The 24,306-nt window shown below is 37.5% G+C and overlaps 1 protein-coding gene across 5 annotated transcripts in view; it reads left to right on the forward strand.

Annotated features, from left to right (window-relative positions):
* rassf7a (Ras association domain family member 7a) overlaps positions 1-24,306 on the forward strand; it is a 63,137-nt gene that overhangs the window by 28,660 nt on the left and 10,171 nt on the right. The window contains exon 1 of one of the 5 annotated variants that reach the window (XM_079808948.1): positions 944-1,136. The exons of 3 other annotated variants lie outside the window; for them this stretch is intronic. The gene's annotated coding sequence lies outside the window, so the exon portion shown is untranslated. Of the gene's footprint in view, positions 1-943; positions 1,137-24,306 lie in introns of those variants that run through there. One more of the 5 variants, XM_079808951.1, reaches the window with a different exon arrangement.

The following is a 24,306-nucleotide window of genomic DNA, read 5'->3' on the forward strand; positions in this document are numbered from 1 at the left end:
TGGCCTCCTAATCATCCCCATATACAGATTGGCTTCATCACTCTGTCTCCTCTCCACCAATCAGCTGGTGTGTGGTGGGCGTACTGGCGCAATATGGCTGCCGTCGCATCATCCAGGTGGAGCTGCACATTGGTGGTGGTTGAGGAGATTCCCCCCTTCTATGTAAAGCGCTTTGAGTGCCTAGAAAAGCGCTATATAAATGTAACAAATTATAATTATTATATTCAACTTGTGTAAAAAGCGTAACTGACGTGGCGATGATGCCAGACCTGGCTTAAGTGTTTTGAACTGCGAGAGGCGTTACACTTTCTGCGTAAGTTGAATACAGAAGGCGGTCTGGCAGAAGCTAGATATTTTACGTGTTAAATATTGATATTTGTCTTACAAAACCCCATTGATTCGTTTCAGACGGCCTTTATTAACCCCCATAGCCGTGTGGAGTACTTTTATAATGGATGGATGCACTTTTTTGGGGCTTAAAATTTTGGCCATTATAAAGCTTGGAAGAGCCAGGACATTTTTTAATACAACTCTGATTGTATTCGTCTGAAAGAAGAATGTCATATACACCTTGGATGACTTGAGGGTGGGTAAATCATGGGATAATTTTCCTTTCTGGGTGAACTATCCCTTTAATGCTATAATTAATGTTAACAAATTAAACCTTATTGTTAAGTGTTACCAACATTTTATACATAATGAATAAAAAAAATTCTGTTAGGGTTATGTTTGTGTTAGCAAAGTTAGCAATTATAATAAGCTCTGTAGAAAACCAATTGAGGTCTAAGTATGGCCTCATTAAATTAAATGGATGGGCGTAGGTGTGAAGAACGTCGATAGTGAGAGGACAGAAACTGCTCAAAACAAAAGAAGACACTCCTCCTACCTGGAGACGGGGCGGAGCTTTGGCATGTCAGCAGAGTTCAGTGAGGCGGAGAGAGACACAGAGAGAGAGAGAGAGCTGCAGATGTGAGTGGGAAGGGCTGTCAGACGCCGGAGCATTCCTTAGGAGCGTTAAAGACCAGAACACACTCACCACACCAAGACCTGCACGTCTGTCTCAAAGGAACTAGAGGACATTTCTGCTTTTATGTGGAAGTGGCATGCAAAGCCAGGAGGAATTGTATATTTATGAGGTAAGAAACATGTTTGGTTGCAGTTGTAAATCAACCTGTTGGTCCTGAGCCGCTGCTGTGACGTCTGTTAGAGCATTGAGATCTCAGGGTCTCAAATCATTTCACATCAAGCCTTTCTTCAGAGGAAAACGTTATTGCTCTTTAATAGCTCAAGAGACTTAATGGAGGTCTTTGTTATAATTCAATTAGACTCTTTTTCAGATTTTTCTCCTAAAATAGACACGTGAGAACTATACAATTGATGTGGACATAGCCTAGCTCATATCTGAGCAGATTTTGAGATATTGTTGAGATCTGTTTCGAAACCCTATGGATACACATCTGTGATAAAAGAGTCTCACATTGCTCTCCATTTAATCTCATTTCTATATAGAGTTGGGTTATTATATCCCTATTTCCTAAACATCTTTTGGAGAAAAAAAAATAGACTTCAGTAAGTGTATAAAGGAACTATAAAAGGAATATGGAAAACATGCAACAATAATCTGATGAGAGATTTTTGAATTTATAATCCAATTTTTTTAATGTTTAATTGCAATATTTGGTATTTTAGAAAGTCTCAGGGCTGTTTGAGACACTTAAGCCAAAGTGATTTTAGAAGAATTTTATTTGAGTTTGTAATGGGATGCTTGATGTTAAATTGCAAACTTTGCTATCTTGGAAAATCTGAGCACAGCTTGAGATCGCTTCTGAAACTCCAGAGGAGACACAAGTGAGACTATTGGAGTCACTTTCTGAAGAAAGATATGAGCAGATCACTCATGCAAAAGAATGGATAACATGAAAATTTGATTTTAGAAGGATTTGATGAGAAATATTTACGTTTTTAATGAGATGTTTGATTTTATCTTGGAAAATCTGAGCACAGTTTGAGATCTCTTCTGAAACTCCAGACCTTTTAAATATTTCATGGAAATATTTCATCAAGGAATGTTGTCATCACTTTCAACTATCTGTTCCAAACATCTCTCGATGAAAAATTCGACATGAACCCTAATATGACGGATAATGGATGAGATAGCGTGAGGCTGGATTTAATGATGTGCCATGTGTTTAGAGCTACATTAATCATGCTTCTTTATCAAGGCGCTTCTCACTAAGCCCTTTATGAACTAGCTGTTTGCTTTTAATCTAGCCAGATTCCCCTGTAAAATCTGTGTTTAACCGCATTCGGTCTGCTAATGACCAGACTACATGCTTTAAAGTCCAGCACGGACACAAAATCTGGTTAGTGTATCATTAGGAGTCGTGTAATATCATTATCTTATTGACTCAATTAAATCGTCTCAATAATTTTTCGAAGTACTGTATGCATGACTTGACCCCAGTAATTGCATAGCAACGCATCCAGTCAAATATTGCAGATGCAGCACCTGTGGAATCAGTGGTCACGTGAAACATTTCATGACTAATCAACTTAAATCGTGTGACGTACAGTCAAAGGCAGCAGGTCATCTTTTGAAATGGCCAGCTCAGCTCTAGTTAAAGTGACAGTTCAGCACTTGGCTTGTTAAGCTGTTTAGGGTGATGCTGATGTGATCTACCGTCAGACTGCTCTCTTTAGGCTGTTACTGAGGAGGAACAGCAGGTCTGAGAGCCCGGCTATCCATTAGAGAGCAGACACACTGCTGTGCGGCGCTAAAACATTGATCGAGAGCGAGACATGGGAAGTGTCGTATTGACTGCTTTGTACTGGACAGTGAGTGTCAGTGATGGCTGTAGTCAAGTCACCTTCGTTTATATAGTCCTTTATACAATACAGATTGTTTCAAAGCAGCTTTACAGTGATAAACAGGGAATTAATGATCAATGATGCAAACTGAATTCAATTCTGCTTTAAATGCAGGTCTAAAGAGACAAGAGGTCAGTTCAGTGTTGATCCAGTTCTGTTCAATAACTGTGTAAAGACCATCAATTATGAAATGACTTCAGTTCATCTATAAAGCAGCTCTGGAGAAAACAGTGATGTCATCATCCAGCTCAGTTCTCTGATAGTGTCAGTACAGTCAGATCAATAATATTGTTGAATATTAAGTGTGGCTGTAGTTAATTAAGTGGTTGTAGCTTATTAAGCTCTAAAGTCTAAAGACAAACAATCTAAAGATAAAATGTTTCCTTGGGTTGAGGTTTGATAAAATTGATCATTTTTGCTATAAGTGTCAAAAAGTTATAAGTGTTTAATATTTGCATTTAAAATCTCGTGTGTGTGTGTGTGTGTGTGAGTGAGCGTGTGTGTGTGTGTGTGTCCTGGTAAACCCTACATTATGAGGACAAAATGTCCTCACAAAGTCTAAAGACAAAATGTTTCCTTTGGGTTGAGGTTTGATAAAATGTATAATTTTGCTATAAGTGTCAAAAAGTTGGAAGTGTTGAATAGTCGTATTTAAAAGGACAAGTGTGTGTGTGTGTGTGTGTGCATGTGTGTGTGCGTGCGTGCATGTGTTGGTAAACCCTATGAGGACAAAATGTCCCTACAAAATCTAAAGACAAAATGTTTCCTTGGGTTGAGGTTTGATAAAATTGATAAAAATTGTTGCTGTAAGTGTCAAAGTTACAAGTGTGTGCGCGCGTGTGTGTGTGTGTTCTGTATCTACCTTTTCCATAACAAGCCTATTGTGTTTAAGATTATGGCACTACCGGTTTGGGGAAGTTGAAACAAATCATAATGTTACACTTAACCTAACACTAGGTATTTTAATGTGCTATGGTATGGCAAGAGCTCTTTCAGTCACTGCATTCTTTTCCCTCCTGATTATTTTCTTCTTCTTTTTTCTTCTTTGTATTCCACTGTAATAGTATGAAAAAAAGACAACATATACTGCGCATTTGTGATCTCCTGATTTAACTGCCGATATATCTCAATAATTCTTGAAATGCATAAATAATCTCTTCCTTTCTTCCCAAATCCTCACGTCTCTTTCCATGTTTGTTTTCACATGGATGCTTTAGTTTAGAAGGTAATTGTCTCCCCTTCTAATCCGTCAAAATGACAGAAATCACTTTGAAATATTATCCCTCAATGTTCCAGTTAATGAAAATGTTTGATTAAGGCAACATACAATATAGACAAATATTACTACAGTGATATTTAACATGTCCATATTATTGCTGCGGAAATAAGCGATCGTTTCATGTTATTCATGGTAATTTGTTAGCTTTTACACGTTTACATTTCCTTTTAATCAACTTTTTAACTTCGATGGTTGAATAATGTCATCTCATTGTGCCCAGTTTTTGAAAATGCTTATTGCATTCATAGAGCGAACCTTTCACTGTTTATAGTTTTACTGAAGTTACTCCCATAATTTGCATAAAGTGGCATGGCGTAAAAATTTGGAAAATATTGATGGCTACATATCAGAAAAACATGTCCTAGTCACTTAAAAAAAAAAAAAAAATGATATAAAATTATTTTTAAAAAATTGTTTTTGCATTACGACATTTTTATGCATAATCAAGATGTTAAATATATCCTTTATTTTTCTAAATGAGATATAAAATGTGCATATAAAGAAATGTGTAGAACAAAATATATTTTAAAAGAATTTGAAAAAAAAAACATTTGTTTATGATGAGATGTTTGACGTATAATTGCAAAGTGAAAATCTGAGCACAGTCTCAGACACTGTTGAGATCTCATCTGAAACTCTAGAGAGATGGATGTGATATTATTGGATTTTTTTCTCCTACAGAATATTTGAGTATTAGACTTTTTTTTTAAAAAGTCTAATTTTGCTCTGCAAATAACCAAATCTCCCATATTAAATGTATTTTTAAAACTTACTTTGGAGAAATAAAAAAATGCGGTAAGCATATAAAAGAGCTATTAAAAAGAGAAAAAACAGATTAGATTTTAGAAGAATTAGATTTTTCTCACTGTTGATGTTATTACGGTAAAAGTAATGTTCATGTATTGGCACTTTAATGGAATCATTTTATTTATTAAAACTCAAGAAAGTTTGAATACTACCATGATGTGTAAATGTATAAGTACTTTACATTTTGTTTTAAATGATTTATTTAGTTCTTTACAGTAATGAGAATTTGGGGGAAATGTGCTTATACTTATATTAAATAGGTTTCATTTGCTTTATTTATCATGCAGTTTTTTAGGTAAAATGTGGGCTGGGCAAGTTCTTTTTTCAGTTTTTCACTCACATCCCTATGGTAGTAGGAAACACATCATGGTCTTTTAGTGGAAAGTGATGAACAGGGTGAGTTTCATTGACCCCTGTGGTGATCACTAAGCATCTTTGGCTTTCTTTGGATCAATGTTGAGTAACACATGCTTTCATTAAGGTTTGTGAAAGCTTCTGTATTGTAAGATGGACAGTTTCACTTTACATGCAAATCATTCACTTGCTTTGTAAGTGTTCAGTGAAAAGCTTCTCCCTGCTTCTCTCTATCGTTATCTGGATCCTTCTAGTTCTCTGCAGCTCTCTACTCTCTCATGACGTGTAAGCTTCTGTCTTTCACACTCCATTGACAATCTCAGAAAGGTGTAAAAATATGTGTTCAAAAGTGTGAAGATTCCCAGATAACACAATGAAAAGCCTTTGATCGCTTTCAAGGTCAGGTTAGTTTCTAGCCAAATCAAACCCATGCACTTGGATGTGTAAAGACCCAAATGATAAATGTTATAAAAAAGTTTTCCCAAAATTATCTGAAAGATTAACACAGACCGTTTTCTTAAAATGCAAGAACATTGGCATTAACATTTATACAAGAATTCTCAATTTCTATGAACGTTTATTAATATGCAATGTTCGATAGCGAATTGTATGGCTGAAAATGCACAAAATTGTGGAAAGTGGAAACTAGCAAAAAAAATTGCTGGCACGTTTTCATTGGCAAAAGTTTTACTTTTGTTCCCCTTTTTTCATTTTCTGCTTCTTTACATCAATGTTTGTTTGTGCATGAAAAAGGTCAGCAAAGTCACAAAGCACAAAGGGAGTTATTCTCTATATCAGTGAGCACTCTTTCTGAACTCCCTGAAATGCTTCAATTGTAGTCTTGAGCTTTCTTCCGGGAACAAACACGTCATAATATTCCTCATTTAAATAATACCCGCACAAGGCAGACACAAAAAAACGGGGTGAGGTCTGGTTGAGTTAGTTAGTGGCAGTCAGTGCGTTAAATCTCATGTTTATGGCAAGGGGCGTGACATTTCCCCAACACGCTCGAAGCGCTTGACCGGTCACAACATACTGGTCCAGCGTGACCAATCAGAGAAGGCTGCATGATATTGGAAACATGAACTTATTGACATCCCATTCTTAATCCATAGGGTTTAATATGGAGTTGCCCCACCATTTGCAGCTATAACAGCTTCAACTCTTCTGGGAAGGCTTTCCACAAGGTTTAGGAGTGTGTTTATGGGAATTTTTGGCCATTCTTCTAGAAGCGCATTTGTGAGGTCAGACACTGATGTTGGACGAGAAGGCCTGGCTCACAGTCTCCGCTCTAATTCATCCCAAAGGTGTTCTATCGGGTTGAGGTCAGGACTCTGTGCAGGCCAGTCAAGTTCCTCCACACCAAACTCATTCATCCATGTCTTTATGGACCTTGCTTTGTACACTGGTGTGCAGTCATGTTGGAACAGTAAAGGGGGCCATCCCTAAACTGTTCCCACAGTTCCCAAGTTGGGAGCATGAAATTGTCCCCCAAAAAAACCCATTCCATGAAGCTCTACACACTGTTCTCGAGCTAATCTGAAAGCCACACAAAGTTTGGAGGTCTGTAGCTATTGTAGCTAAGGAAAAGTTCACAATTGCTTCCACTTTGTTATAATATCACTAACAGTTGACCGTGGAATATTTAATAGTGAGGAAATTTCACAAACGGACTTATTGCACAGGTGGCAACCTATCACGATACCACACTGTTCACTGAGCTCCTGAGAGCGACCCATTCTTTCACAAATGTTTGTAGAAGCGCCTTCATGCATAGGTGCTTGATTTTATACACATGTGGCCATGGAAACCCATTCCATTAAGCTCTCTACACACTGTTCTTGAGCTAATCTGAAGGCCACACAAAGTTTGGAGGTCTGTAGCCATTGATTCTGCAGAAAGTTGGCGAGTTCTGCGCACTGCGCCCCAATTGCGTTCCTAATGGCTTCCACTTTGTTATAATACCACTAACAGTTGACCGTGGAATATTTAATAGTAAGGAAATTTCACAAATGGACTTATTGCACAGGTGGCAACCTATCACGATACCACACTGTTCACTGAGCACATGAGAGCGACCCATTCTTTCACAAATGTTTGTAGAAGTGCCTTCATGCCTAGTGCTTGATTTTATACACCTGTGGTCATGGAAGTGAATGGAACACCTGAATTCAATGATTTGGAGGGGTGTCCCAATACTTGGGCAATATAGTGTATATTTTGCGATATAATAACAATTTCACAAGTCCTCTTGCACTTAATGCCTGACTTGACTTAAAAACACATACAAATGATAAACTTTCCCTCTATGATGGTGAAAAATAAGGTGTTTTGAACATTCAGCATTACAACTTAGGCCTAAAGACCAAAAACAATAAATCACCATGTGTTTTAGCATTCTTAGAACGTTGGTTTATAATATTCCAAAAGTGTAATCTATGAAATGCTAATCATCTAGGTTGTATCCTTATTGTTTAAATGTCAGATACAATTATTGTCTGATTATTACTGTACATTTTTAGGTTGGTGTAATGTTTCTAAAATCCTTTCACTCAACCTCGATTGAATTAACGTTCTTGGAGCGTTTATTTTTAATGCTCCAAAAATATTTTTAATATCTATAAAATACTACTTGATCTAGGCTGTCATCCCACAATTATTGTGAGAACTTTCTAATCAAGTCATGGAAACGATTTTCTAGTAAATATTTTGTAGTTCGTTTCCACTGGCCATTTTTTGTTATAGGTTGACATAACATTCCAGAAAATGTTTTAACATTTGTATCAACATTTTAAGCATTCTAGCTTCATTGCTTTGTAATGTTCCAGATGTGTGTTGTTGAATGTATCCTCTGGCAGGATTGAAGTCTCCAGAGACACTTACAGGAGCAGGTGCAGTTATTCTCCTGCTATTCTTGTGGTTCTTGAACAATATGAAAGAAAGATGAACCAACTGCAACTCCAATGCAAACAATTTATGAAAGAGACTGTAGATGTCGACCTTCCCTTCACTTTGGGGTATGAGCATTCCTAGAAAGAATTAACATGTCATTTAAATGCTTGTATGCAACATCTCCGAGAGGTAGAGCGCTTTACTCGGTGGAGAAAGTGAAAAGTGTTTGGGTCTGACATTTACTCAAACGGCAACTCCTGTCTGATGTAAGCAAGAGATAGAAAAGCAAAACAACCACAAACACTGAGTGCTTACTCAACACACAAGGACAACCAACCACATCCTCAAAGCATAAATCAATTATCTGTGAAAATCAGCAAGGACTCGCAAGTTTTTGTCATTTGAGTTCAATTCAAAGTCAAATACATTACACGCTTCTATGAATTTATTTAGAATATAAAGTTCATACAAACACTATACACAAAAAATATTGTAAAAAATTATTTGAAAAAACATTTGTCTGCCAAACCAAAGTCATGAAACTTGAAGGGAAAACAGGGAATTATATAATAGGGAATAAATATTAAAATATCTGATCATTTTAACTTTTTTTGTGACAATTATGAATTGTGATATTAATTATATAATTCCTGACATGTTTAAGAATATATTTTTTATCTCTAAAAATATATAAAATTATTTAAATTGTGATTTTATTGTGTATAATCGCATCATGTATTCAAGATTAATGTAAATGTTCTTACATTTTGCTTGGTGGTCCATCACTTATTTAGACTAAATGCATTTAAACTTCTAAACGACATGAAAGTCAATATAGAACACAATGATTAAACTTGGCACATGTATTTTTAACGAGAATTTGAAAAGATTTATATTTATCTTTGCACTTAGCGGTTGTCTGGATCTTCTCTCCAATTTGGAACATTTTTTAATCTTCTCAAAGTGTTTGAGAGACAAATAAAGTTATATTTAGGGTGACTTTTTTTAAAGAAGGTGATGCTTCTATTTTCTTCCTCGCCTTAGCATCTGCTGTTATTTTTATCCTACAAAATCACAGTTCAGGGAAAGGTTGAGTCTGTCTCTCATTTTCTCATGTCTCACCCTGACACCCTTTACAGCTTTTCTCACAAAGCTCAGTTGTTTGGTAATCTTTGATAATCTGAAAGATCTTAGATCCCAATCCTCTGAGTTGTAACTTTGTTTCATCCTCGGTTCCCATGTCTTGACTGAAGAATCAATCTGCTATGGTACTTGGGATTCACACGCATACTAATTGAAGCACTTGTCTGGCCCGGGACACTGGCATAGACATTGTCTTTCTGCCTGATGCATCAAGGAGACTTGGAATCGTGTGAAATATCCAAGTGTTGATGCTTTCTATGTCCCGAGGCTGTCTGAGTAATTATTTAGCAAAGCTCATATAATGAGAGAGTGAGTACGCTATGCTTCGGCAGGATTCACCCATATAAATATCCTCCTTGGGAAACCACAAGCTGCTCGCCACTGTTGCTTAGTGCTGATGCCCCAAAGTTCCCATCTGCGCCACTACTTGACTGCAGAAGTAACGGGACAAAACAATGATTGGCAATTTAATGTGTTGCCAACTATGCCACGAGAGCGAAGCCGAAGGAGTGCAACAGTGATCGTCCACTTTTCAGCGATCTTAAAGGGTTAGTTCACCCAAAAATGAAAATTCTGTCATTAATTACTTACCCTCATGTCGTTGGACACCCGTCAGACCTCCGTTCATCTTCGGAACAGAAATGAAGATATTTTAGTTGAAATCTGATGGCTCTGAAAGGCCTCCATTGGCACAATGCACGGTTCACTCTCAAGACCCTTAAAAGGTACTAAAGACGTCGTTACAAAGTCCATCTCACTACAGTGGTTCTAAAATAACTTTATGAATCGGCGATAATAGTTTTTGTGCGCAAAAAAACCCTAAATAACGACTTATATAGTGATGACAATTTCAAAACAAGGCATCATGAAGCTTCGAAGCGTTATGAATCAGCGAGTCGAATCATGATTCGGATCGCGTGTCAAACTGCTGAAATTTGGCGATTCAAACCGCTGATTCGACTCGCTGATTCATAACGCTTCGAAGCTTCATGATGGCGTGTTTTGAAATCTCATCACTATGTAAGTCGTTATTTAGGGTTTTTTTGCGCACAAAAACTATTATCGCCGATTCATAAAGTTATTGTAGAACCACTGTAGTGAGATGGACTTTGTAACGACGTCTTTAGTGCCTTTTAAGGGTCTTGAGAGTGAACCGTGCCATTGTGCCAATGGAGGACTTTCAGAGCCATCAGATTTCAACTAAAATATCTTCATTTCTGTTCCAAAGATGAACGGAGGTCTGACGGGTGTCCAACGACATGAGGGTAAGTAATTAATGACAGAATTTTCATTTTTGGGTGAACTAACCCTTTAATGACAACTTCTACACAAGCATATGTCCTGACTTCGCAAGCTGGTAGATCTGTCATGAAAGTCGAATATGGCGAATATGAATGAGATTTAGATTTTACAGGATTAGTTAACTTTAAAATGAAAATTACCCCATGATTTACTCACCCTCAATCCATCCTAGGTGTATATGACTTTCTTCTTTCTTAATAAATTACAAGCTTAATAAAGTGCATAGTATCCATCATAAATGTACTCCAAACGACTCTGAGGTGTTAATAAAGGCCTTCTGAAGCGAATCTATGCGTTTGTGTAAGAAAAATATCCATATTTAAAACTTTATAAAGTTAAATTTCGAACTTCTCCAGACCGCCTTCTGTATTCAATATACGTAAAAAAAAATAAAAAAAAGCATAACTGATGTGACGTTGGATGTAGCGTAAGCGTTTGAACTGTGAGAGGTGTTACACTTTCTGCGTAAGTTTTAATATGGAAGGCAGTCCGGTGGAAGCTAGATATTTTACTTTATAACATGTTAAATATGCATATTTTTCTAACAAAACCCCATCGCTTCACTTCAGAAGGCCTTTATTAACCCCCCGGAGCCGTGTGGAGTACGTTTAAGATGGATGGATGCACTTTTTTGAGCTTCAAACTCAATGGACCCCATCACTATAAAGCCATTATAAAGCTTGAAAGCGTCTGGATATTTATTAATATAACTCTGATTGTGTTTATCAGAAAGAAGAAAGTCATGTACACCTAGGATGGCTTGATGGTGAGTAAATCATGGGGTAATTTTAATCTTAAAGTGAACTACTCCTTTAACTTCTGAATCCTGACTGTTGTGTTCTTTTAGGTGGGGGAATTGATGCCACCTCATCCATTCTCTTGGTGGGAGGTAATATTATCATGGCTTTTCAGCTTCATCGCACTTGCTAGAATAGCTATCTTGAATAAAGCAGACAGGGGGATGTCAAGAATGCATGCACTTCGCAATGCTCCCACACCAGGAATGTGTTGTTTCGCAACACACACATTCCACTAACGGTTTTGTCTGTAAATCAACAGTGAGGTTTCCCTCCACAGGGACTTGATGTGTCACCTGAAATTGCACATTCCAGACCTTTTGCAAAAATTCCCTGAAACTTGAAAGGTCCAAATACAGACCCTTGGCCTTGGCCAAAGACGGAATGTGGAAAGGTGATGAATGGTCATGTGCTATCTTGGTAGGAGTTGAATTAAACATGGTTTTTGAACAAACCATGCTGGTAAAGATAGCATTGGTCAGCATTCAACTTACCATGGACTCTTCAAATGTTTGTTTTTTTTAACAACTGGAAAGTGTTTGAATGTTCAAAACCAACTTTCTGACAATTATGGTTAGACTGTAAGCACGCTAAAGCAAAGCACAATGTCAGTAAGCTAGAAACCTCACTGAGAAATCATGTCTCTAGATTATTATTTTAGCAGCACAACTGTAATTTTTTAAATTACAACTCCAAATTGATTTACTTTAAAACACCACCTCTAAATTGAAAAATAAATAAATATATGGATAAACTGTTCTAGTTAACCCTTACTCACTAGATGACTAAATATTATATATGAAGTCTTTTTTATCAACTTTTTATTCTATCACTTCAACTTTGGTGCACCATTAAAATAGTTTAAGATAAATAAAACTATGAAAAAAAATGGATAAACACGCAAGTAAACATCTCTAACTGACGAGTTGGTTAACTTCACTAAATTACTAGATGGTTGAGTATAAAATATGAATTATTTAAAAAATCTCACTTCATCTTTGGAGCACCACCAAAAACATTTTAAGATAGAAAATAACTCTCAAGTCAACCTCTGTAACTGATAAGTTGGTTGTTAAATGACTAGTCAACCATCCAGACCCATCTCTAGTACACTTTGATCACAAACTTTTTTCATTAAGAATAACATACTTTATTGAATCGTGCGCATTGAATCCATGAATGCATGAAGGAAATTGGGTCAACTTTCATGTTGACTTTAATAAGATGTTTCGCTTCAGAAGGAATTTGATGGGCAATGTACAGTTTGTGCACCTGTTTAAAAATGGCCAGATCTTTACTGTCTGACCACAAGGGAGTTTGGTCTTGTTTTTATATAGCCACTAACAGTAGGTGCACCTGTTCAGTTTTGCTTTGAAAATAGGCCAATGCCTCAGGACTTCCTTTGCTGGTGATCTGTCTTTTACACCTCAGGCTTTGATATTCATCATTTAGATAAATCTGGAACAGAAAGCAACATTATATAAAGTGTGGAACACCAAATTATTTAGCGCAGCAGGCATGTAAAAGAGTATTAAATAACTTATGAACCAAAGTCTCACGCTGCATGCAAGCAAATCTCAGGAATAGAGATGGTAAAGTGGACACATACACTGGCTTAAATTGGGACGGCTGTGTAGTGATGTCCGTAAACGAGTACTTCTGATTTCATTTCCTCTTTGGAAAAACACATTTAATTGGTTATGACAAACGGCAAAGCTCCACACAAGAGAACATAATGTTTCAAAGCTGGTTTCTCATAAGGCTTGTCGTACACGGCTCACACTATTTTCTCCCTTATGGTTTGCTTACACCTGGTTGGTTTCTCTCATGAGAAGTGAAAACCACCCACCTGTCTTCAGGACTGGAATTACAACCCATGAATTATGCTTATGTCTAACAGATTCTTTTCTTGTGGTCGCGCACAAAATTTATTTTCCAGATGCTGTCAAGCCCAAGATTGACATTAACTTGTGATCTTTTATCGAAGTTGATTCCAAAGACCAAAATGCAACTTCCCATTGACAGCCTGACAAAAATGCATGCCCACGTACTTGCGTGTCCAAGTTATCTCTCTCTCTCTCTCTCTCTCTCTCTCTCTCTCTCTCTCTCTCTGTGTGTGCATCCCACTTGTTGAAGCCAAGATAGGGATTTCTGGGCAGCGAGCAGCAGAGACAGTCTGGTTTGTTTTCCTAGGCTGCCTTTGTTTAGGTTAGAGGTGAAGCCTGGTCACTTTTGGTGCCCTCAACATTCCTTTGTCTAGAGGCAAAAGAGTCAGTGCTCATCCCATTCATGTGGTCAGAGACATTTAGAAATCTGTATCCTTAATTATACAGTAAATCGCAAATGACTGGAAATGTCATGGGCCATTATAATATTGTTGTGGACAAAGGAAGGAATTTTTTGTTACAATACAGTATTAAAGGGATAATTCACCCAAAAATGAAAATTACCCCATAATTTACTCACGCTCAAGCCATCCTAGGGGTATATGACATTCTTCTTTCAGATGAATACAGAGTTATTTATATTAATAAATGTCCTGGGTAATCCAAACTTTAAAATGGCAGTGAATGGCAGACCAAAATTGTGCATCCATCCATTATAAAAGTGATCCACACGACTCCAGGGGGTCAATAAAGGGCTTCTGAAACGAATCGATGGGGTTTTGTAAATCTAGCTTCCGGCGGACCTGCCTTCTGTATTCAACTTTAATAAAAACACTAATTTTGGGCTCCATCACTGCCATTATAAAGCTTGGAAAAGCCTGGACATTTATTAATATAACTACGATTGTATTCGTCTGAAAGAAGAATCTCATATGCACCGAGGATGGCTTGAGTAAATCATGGGATAATTAAAATTTTTGGGTGAACTATCCCTTTCAGTACAACTCAATCAGACTGTAATTCCGAGCACAAACCTTAGTAAATAACCTTGCGTGATTCATTTAAATACTCTTCTCCCATACATTTTGCATCTGAAAGGGAAACTCCTGCAATAAGGTCAGCCGCAAAAATAACTGCCCACGTCTTTTCAGCGCTAATGATTCACTGCGCATCTTTAGTAAATCCTGACAGTAGTTTTTTAACGCCAAAAGAGGGTTTACACTGGTGGAAGCTTGGAAGATTATACAGTTAGTAAATCTGACCCCAGGAGTGTGAATTAAATAAATTCAAAAGTACATTTTTCGTGTTCAATTTGTCTGATTTCCTGATCCAGACAGATGTGTTTAGACTTATGGACTACACTCAGTTTCTGGTTGTGTTTGTTGCTGGCAACAAGGCCATTATGAAAGAATGTCTGCTCAGGTTATGGATGGAGACACCCAATGCACGCTGATCCGGCTGTTATTCATGTGTGAAAGCAATGACATATTTATAGGTGCATGTTTGTTCAAAGAAGACTAATCAGTTATTCAAAGAGGAAATAAGTAGAAAAATGTTAACCACCAACAGACTGTTGTTGGTGAGGGGGCATGTTCAGAACTTGCCTGGAGTTGTTTGATGGTTATTTTGATGCAGAAGTGTGAATGGATTTTCTATGAATGGATGGGACAGTACGGTTGTTGTTTCAGAATTATGCAGCCAGCCATGATTTTTTTTTTGTGCTAATTAGTTTGTCCACAAACTGGCAATTTTCCTTCCATTGCTGACATATTTCCCATTGAAGCAGAAAGTTGAGGAATATCCATTATGCTTGCATACTTCCCTACTATATAGTAGGCGATAAACAGAATGTGGCAAAAGGCAAAAAGTACCCGGATGACTTCCGGGCGAGATTCTAAAGTGTGCATACAATGGACACTTTACTATCCCATGAGGCCACAGGAGAGGATTTGTGAAGAGCAGTGAAGAGGCGTACGCTGGTAGGTCACATGATAATGCAGGGTTTCAAAATCAAAATTTTAGGCCTTAAAAAGTCTTAAATTAAATTAAATTAAATTAATTTGCAGAAGTGTTGAATTCTAGGTCTTAAATCATTTTAAACAGGTCTTAATTTTCCTACGTTTATGTAACGCTACCTCTAATGCTCATTGAAATGCTCCCACAGCGCTTTAGAATGTTTTTTTTGTTTTGTTTTTTAATTCTGGGTGTTGTAGTTCTTTCTTTCGCTAGTCCAAATATAATTTGCTGTATTACGACTACAAATGAGACCAACATGCATCTTATATTGCAGCCAATCAGCTTTCGTGTTATTGGCGGGAGTCTCTTTCGGATTGTACCACAGACACATAAAACTGATTTTATTCTTCAGATAATAGTCCTCCAGTTTTTCGCATTTCCGCGATTATTAAATACAATGAAAAATCAACAATGCATTTTTTGAGATCCTGCATAATTCGTAATTTCACCGCAAAATAATGGCAAGATACCAAAATAAACAAGATTAATGCATTTTGTTTATTCTGCTGTAATGTGTGACTATTGTGAATCTAACATAATACAGTAAATGTGGTACCCTAATTATGAAAAAAAAACCTTGCAAATTTCTGGAAAATTCACCACAAATTCAGTCATTTTGATCTCAGAAATCACCCAAAAAATATCCTGGTGGGATTGAGCTATGGGGAAGTGCAAGTTTATCGATACAAGTTTATCGAATTGTTCAATTTGAATAAATACATTTACTTTGCAAGTAATTTTGTGACTGCATTTCCTTTATAGGTCTTAAATTTAATTCATAATGGTCTTAAAAATGTCTTAAATTTGACTTGATGAAACCTGCAGAAACTCTGTAATGACAACATGGCGAATGTTCAGATTAGGTACATTTTTAGTGGTCGTGAAGAAAATACTTATTCAAAATAAGTACCTACTCAAGAGAGTATGCGATTTCAGACGCAGCCTGAGTCTTTAGTTTACATCACAGATATGGATAATGAATAGCTGGTATTGGGGGAGGAACACTATAATTCTAGAATGCATTTTATTGGTCAAATAAAATTAATATTATGAAAACATAAAATATAAATTACAAAAACAAACGTGGTCAGAAACCTCACAGGGTCCTGTCGGGCCTGGATCGGCTATCAGACCTTTAGTGACTGCTTTGGATGGGTCTTATTTTATGTTTTATTTTATACACTACCGGTCAAAAGTTTTTGGATGGTAAGATTTTTTAATGTTTTTGAAAGAAGTCTCTTCTGCTCACCAAGGCTTCATTTATTTGATCCAAAATACAGCAAAACAGTAATATTGTGAAAAAAAAATTAAATAACTGTTTGCTTTTTGAATATATTTTAAAATGTAATTTATTCCTGTGATCAAAGCTGAATTTACTCTAGTCTTCAGTGTCACATGATCCTTCAGAAATCTTTTAATATGCCGATTTGGTGCTCTTATCTTATTATTATCAATGTTGAAAACAGTTGTGTACTATTTTTTCAGGATTATTTGATGAATATAAAGTTCAAAAGAACAGCATTTATCTGAAATGTAAAGCTTTTGCAACATTATACATGTCTTTACTGTCACTTATGATCAATTTAATGAATCCTTGCTGAATAAATGTATTAATTTCTTAGTCTCTCCCCCCACCAAATATATTCAAATAGAAAAGTTATTTTACATTTTAATAATATTTCACAATATTACTGGCGGTTTTTTGTGTTTATTTTTAATAAAATAAATGCAGCCTTGTTTAGCAGAAGTGACTTCTTTTAAAACCATTAAAAAAATCTTACTGTCCAAAAACTTTTGACCGGTATAGTGTACCGGTATATAAAATACCATTAGCCAGAGATGTTGCTGATGCATCACTGCTGCGGATTGGAGATGCCATCCTAATAAATCACTGATTGATCCATAATGAGTCGAGACAGTAATAATTCTCCACAGACACTCCATGACACAATCCCTCTGCACATTCATTCAGTGTTCAGCTGCTGAGCCACACAACAGCTGGTAGTGAGAGCCATCTCACCCTGCCCTTGTATTTTACATCTTTTTTGTTTGTTAAAACTGCAGAAATATTAGACATGTTTGTGGTAGGGTAAAACAGATGTTTTCTCACAGGTATTTTGTAAGAAAGAGCAGTTGTTGTGCATAATGGGGGCTGAAGATGACATGCACCATGGGATAGATTCACATCAACAGCTGCAACAGAAAACGCTGACCTTACTGCATGTGATACAAATGGCCATTTGTGTCGGTTCATATTAATAAAGGTATGAAATTAACACCCACCATGAGCCAGACAAGATATTCCATTAGAGACCAAGTTGTGTGCTTAAAGAAATGCATTGGATTATATAGAGAAGTGTTCTGGGTAGCTGCTAGGTGGTTGCTAGGGTGTTTGGGGTGTTGTTGACACGTTGCTATGTAGTTGATATGGTGGTTTGTGTAGTTGCTAAGGTGAGATGTTAATACATTGCCATGCAAATGGTAATGAGTTCTGGGTAGTTGCTTAGGGTGTTGCTAGCTGGTTGTTAGGGTGTTGTTAACATGTTATGCGATTGAAATTGTATTCTAGGTAGATGCTAGGTGGTTGCTAAGGTGTTTTGGGCTGTTAAAATTTTGCTATGCGGTTGATAGGGTGTTCTAGGTATAGTTGCTATGTGGTTGCTAGGGTGTTTTGGGTGGTTGTTAACGTTGCTATGCGGTTGATAGGGTGTTCTGGGTAATTGCTAGAGTGGTTTGGGTGGTTGTTAACATGTTGCTTTGCGATTGATATGGTGTTCTGGGTAGTTGCTAGAGTGTGGCTATGGTGATTGGTTATTAAGACGTTGCTAGGTTGTTCTGGGTAATTGCCAGGGTGTAGCTATGTGATTCTTTACAGATATGGCTCTGGTCCCTCGTTTAATGTCTTTTAGAAGTTTTTCATCTGCCAGGAAGCACAAGTCTGAACGATGTGGAAAATATCAGCACATTTGCACTGTTTAAGGTATCATTCATGTCAGTAGCACAAGAAGTTTAATAATTAAACAGAATAAGCAATAGACATAGTCTTCGGGTGTAACGTCAATGTTGCCTCATGAATTATTTACACCTTTGCGGTCTCATATTTAGTGTATTAAACAGCTGAATTGCTTAAAGAGAGCTCAGCTCTCCTCCCTTGTGGGACAAGATGGTGTTTACGTGCTCCATTCTGCAGATGTGCTTTTGTGAGACTTCTCTATCTCTCCAAGAGCTTCACTCCTCTAACTATCTAATACATTTACACTGATTTATTAACAGCAAATTCGTACAGTAGTGTTTCGATAAGAGAAAGCACCACGCCTGCACAATAACACTGTGCTTGTTCCTCAGGACATATTCCCAACAGACCGCAAAACATAAAGAGGATGATGAGAGAGAGGAATGGATCATTCCAGTAATCATAGCTTTTGGAGGAGGCACTCAGAAGGGAGGAGACGGGGACGTTTTAAATGTGTCTGGGGTGGGTCTGCATTTCTGAAGCAGTGGGTCTGGACATGTGCGAGTGATTGTATTTTAAGATGGAGATGGTGATCCACCCAAATCTCAAATGTAAGCTTGCTGTGAGTCAAGCCACCTTTATAAAATATATCTTCTTTCGTTCTAACACTAATCCAGTGAACATAAGTCCAACTGTCCGACTAGTGCCTCTGGCACCTGTTGATTCTTCTGCGCTTCATCTTTCACGTTCCACTACTTTATTGGCATGGTAACTACAGGCTGAGGAGTATACCCTCAGGCCACGGACTTGATTTAGTATGAGCCCGTAAGAGGCACAGGAGACAAAAGAAGATTTGTTTTACTCGCCGCTCACTGCTGCACGTGACCCAACAAGGTAGCATTCCTCTGCTGCAGATGGATGGGAATGGGCTGGAAGAAATGCTTCAATGCATTCAGCAGCATTTTCAGAGCTTTGAAGAACAGAAAAACAATAGATTAAGAGACTTACAAGAGCAGGTGGAAAGAAAACGATTGTCAAACTAGAAGTTTTTATGACTTTTTTACTTGCTAGGTTTTGTAATATGTGGCCCTGTTTACACCTGTTTAACCCTTAAAGGAACACTCCACTTTATTTGAAAATAGGCTAATTTTCCAACTGCCCTAGAGTTAAACAGTTGGTGCAATGATGATCTTACGCAGCGCCTAAAAATAGTCCCCAGGATGCTCCCTGTTAGGGCTGTACGATTAATCGAAAAATAACCGAAACTGACATTCAGAACCTCTAACCGACATATTTTTCCCATGTCGGTTATTTTGGTTTTCACGTGACTCCGCCCCGTCAGTCACATCAAGTGCAGTTTTCAGGCACACAGAGATGCAGGAGCAGTTATCTGTGTTTATAGATGCCCAGAATCACTATAGTAACTGCATGTTTTACACAGTTTATACAGGTCAGTTAATTGCTGTTCTTATAGCCTATACGCACTGCCACCGACACACACACACACACACAGATGGCGCGCGCAAGCCCCGAAGTCGCTTTCACTTTCGTGCTCATAAAGTTTGTCAAGTATGCGTTTAAGGCTTGCCAGTTTCAACATTTAAAGCGATTGTGCACTATTCAAAAACAACAATATGTATCCGTTCAGTGTTCAGCTTCTTTCTGTGACACAGAGAGCCGAGCCATGTCTCTGACAACACGCGCGCGCCCTGAAGGCAGATCTTTCACCTGCGTCACGTGAAGATCGCGCGCAGAGGAGCAGCAGAAACGCAGTGTAAACGCTGTCCTGTGACTAAAGTAGAGTCTTAGAAACTCAACCGTTATAGGCATACATTTTAATACCTTTGCAGTAAGTACACACCAGAGCTTAATAATGAATAGAGACGGTATGAGTAATTCACACACACACCATCACTCTCTCATTGATGCATTCAGATAAATGTAATGTAGGCCTACTGTGTTAATTTATCTGTATCTGATGTACAACAAACAGAAATCTGCCCCATAGACAATAACTGCTGAAAGTGAACCGTTTCCTTCAAGTATTTTAAAATCACAAAGAAATGCACTTTTTCATCAGGAAAAAAAAATTCCACCTTTTAATAGTAGAAAATATTTACAGTACAAACCTTATCAGGAACTTACTCAAAAACCTTATGAGGGCAAAAAAAAAGAGCAAAATAATCGTTCATTAATCGTAATCGAGGTCAGATGTTCAATTAATCGAGGTTTTTATTTTTGGTCAAATCGTTACAGCCCTACTCCCTGTGCAGGCAGGTTGTCGCGGTGCTGCGTAATATCATTGCCCGCTGCACCCATGGTACGGCAGCAAATTTCCTTAATTATATGCAGGAATGAGAGTATAGTTCCTAGCCATATCGGCCTAGAAAATCACAACTTTTTCGGTTTTAAATAGGAAAAATATCTAAACTCTTTGGTCATTTTTCGAGCGAGATGCTAACGGTCTAATCATATTCAATGATCTATGCTAAGCTATGCTAAAAGTGCTACCGTCAGACCCGGAGATCGGTTGAATGGTTTCCGAAAACAGTAAAACTCAACTGTTTAACTCTTAGGGAGTTGGAAAATGAGCCTATTTTCACAAAAAGGGGAGTGTTCCTTTAAATGCATGAATGTTTTGCCAGTCATTATTACATATTCGGGTCTTTAGCGACCCGGATCTATATCTAACACGGATGGATCTCTACATGTTCGCGATAATATAAAACTCTCCTGATATTAGAGTAACTATTACAGAAGAATGAAATAAAGCATATTTTGTTACTTTTTGGAACTTGGAAGGGTTCAGTTTGAGATGTTTTATACCATCATCACTGTCCTCGTCAGAGCTAATTTCTCAGTACGTTCAGCATCTGAAACATCTGAAAAATATTCTCAAAACGATCATTTTCAGCATCTTCAAAATCAATATTCAGATTGCTGACCGCTTCTTTGCCAGATCCACGATCAAGTGACAGTCGCACTAATATCTGATTGCGTTCAGTTCTTGCTCTGCAGTAAATCACAGAGCCATTTCATGCTTTGCCTATTCTTTTGTTTTCCGCCTGTGGGAACTATGAGTGAAACATCACTTCATCATTGTGTATCAGACATTGCCACCTTGTGGAATAAAGGTGAATTGCACTTATTCAGTCATCAAAGATTCAATTATTGTAGTTAGACATGTGCCGGTAAACGGTAATACGATATACCGCAATAATGAACATGCACAATATTGTTATCGTGGGCACTTCAGAATACCGTGAATAATTATTTATTACGAATTATTCCGATTTTTAGAAAGCATTTTAAGAATACTTTACCCATCAACCGTTTAAAATTAACAACACGTCAAAGAGGAACGCGCACTGATCTAAACAGACCGTGCTTGTGCCGAGCACATGGCGGAACGAGTGAAGGACACATTCAAGTGCACATTCACTCTCTGACAGCAGAGGGCGCTGAACGAACAGCAGAAACGCAGCCGTTTCCCCGGTAACCCTCGTAAACAAAATGATATGGTGAAAAGACTTAAGGCTATTCATTTTTAAACTTAAACATTTTATATTTTAATCTGGACTAAATTACATGCCCTAGATATTGTTTGAATATGTTCTGACTGTTGTTTAGTCCCACACTTTACAATAAAGGCTCTATTATTTAACATTAGTTCATTCATTAACAAACTGACAATGAAAAATACTTCTAAAGCATGTATTAATCTTAGTTAAATGTACATTTAGTTTTTTTAACACATTATTCAAATCAAAAGTTGTAACTGTATTATTTAATGGACCTGAGCTTACACTAACTAACAGTTGCTTTTTTTAAACTAACATTATCAAAGAAGAATAACTTCTGTAAAACTGTAGCTATTCATTCTTTGTTAATGTTAATGCTTTAACTGGTGAGACATTATTGTAAAGTGTTACCTATTGTTCTTTATAATTCTTTTGCACTTAATCTGTTTTAAATATTTGTTTACTTTATACATTTTTGTGTATTGCTTTATTGTATTTAAATGTTTGGTTCTTTTGTTATAAGAAAGTTATTAAACCTGTTCTATATCGTGATAATACCGTATACCGTGATAAAAGCTTCAGCAATTAACCGCAACATGAATATTTTTATACCGGCACATGCCTAATTGTAGTACAGAAAAATATATACTTACACTATTTCACACCTGGGGTTGTTAGCGACTGAGGAATGGGAAAACAGGCATTCTTTTATAAAAAAAAAAATTCTTGTTATATTGTTTATAATGAATTGATTGAGGAATACTAAGAATGTTGATGTCTAACTTTAAAAAATGAATGAGGGGGAGGGTAGTGAATGACGTCCCGGGTCACTAAAGACCCAAGTTATGCGTTTAAGGGTTAAGATCTGGTTTGGTCGATCGGATCACAAGTGGACGACACTAAATCAGGTGTAAACAGGGGCTAAAATGCTTTGAGCTTGTCCACTTTCGACCACTTCCAGAGGTAGTCAAAAACGCATTCGACCGGCGCTCATGTGGTCGAATGCATTCGAACAGCTACAAAAGACTGAATACTCTCTACCTACTGACCTAACGCTTAAACATTAATGGAAGCACACAAGTCAGACAGGATTTAAACTTTGTCGGATGAAAAACATACCAAACACAATGTTCTCTCTCCATTCCTTATTTCTAACACACACACTCAGCGTGGTCTTGCGACTATCAGAGCAGAAACGAAAGCTGATGCTCTCTGAATGTTTTTCTGTTTTCTCCGGACGTGTTCATACAGTATGTAAATTGCATGAGCTTATTTTGTCCATTAAACTGAATCTGAAAAAGCCCACGTATTTGCCCACCCATAGACCCTCCCCTGGAAAAAATCAGGACAGAAGTGTTGGAAACTGGACAAAAGACGCGGATTAAAACACCAGGTGTAAACGGGTCCCAGGTGTAAATGTGTCTCCCTTGTCTACTTGTGATCCGATCGACCACAACGGCAGTGTAAACAGGGCCGGTGTTGTTGGAAAACTCAGTCATTACACTGTTTGTGGCCTAAATATCAATTGACTCATACAAGTTGGTGTGCTCAGACTGGTTTCTAATTATTTATTTAGATGGCTCAAATGCCAAGTGGCTGCTTTCAGAAACACTTTGTCACACTTGATTGTGTTTCTGAATGTTAAAAATAGTTGGGTGAATGTCAATAAAACGTGTCCATGTCAGCCCAAAATCAAAAGAGTAAAGTAAAAGTAAAAGTTGTATTCATTTTATTTTAACCTTCAAAAATTGGGGAAGGTTTTGAATTAAGAAAATGAAGCCTTTTGGGGGGGGAAAGGTAAAAAAAAAAGTGTGTGTGTGTGTGTGTGTGTGTTGGGTGGGTGGACTGGTAATCCCTACGTTATGGGGACAAAATGTCCCCACAAAGATGGCAATATCCGAAATCCTCATCCTTGTGGGGACATTTTTAGGTCCCCATGAGGAAAACATCTTATAAATCAGACTAAGTGATGTTTTTTGAAAATGTAAAAATGCAGAATGTCTCCTGTGATGGGTAGGTTTAGGGGCAGGGGCAGTGTAGGGGGATAGAATATACAGTATAAAAACCATTACGCCTATGGAAAGTGCCCATAAAACATGTGAAAACCCAACGTGTGTGTGTGTGTGTGTGTGTGTGTGTGTGTGTGTGTGTGTGTGTGTGTGTGTGTGTGTGTGTGTGTGTGTGTGTGTGTGTGTGTGTGTGTGTGTGTGTGTGTGTGTGTGTGTGTGTGTGTGTGTGTGTGTGTGTGTGTGTGTGTGTGTGTGTGTGTGTGTGTGTGTGTGTGTGTGTGTGTGTGTGTGTGTGTGTGTGTGTGTGTGTGTGTGTGTGTGTGTGTGTGTGTGTGTGTGTGTGTGTGTGTGTGTGTGTGTGTGTGTGTGTGTGTGTGTGTGTGTGTGTGTTTGTATATACATTATATATATTTAGATTTTGGGGCGAAATATGACCCTGACATGTTCCTGTGAGTTAAAAAAAGGTGCTGCCTTAAATT

This window comes from Gobio gobio (assembly GCF_949357685.1).
Source record: "Gobio gobio genome assembly, chromosome: 25".
NCBI lineage: Eukaryota > Metazoa > Chordata > Actinopteri > Cypriniformes > Gobionidae > Gobio > Gobio gobio.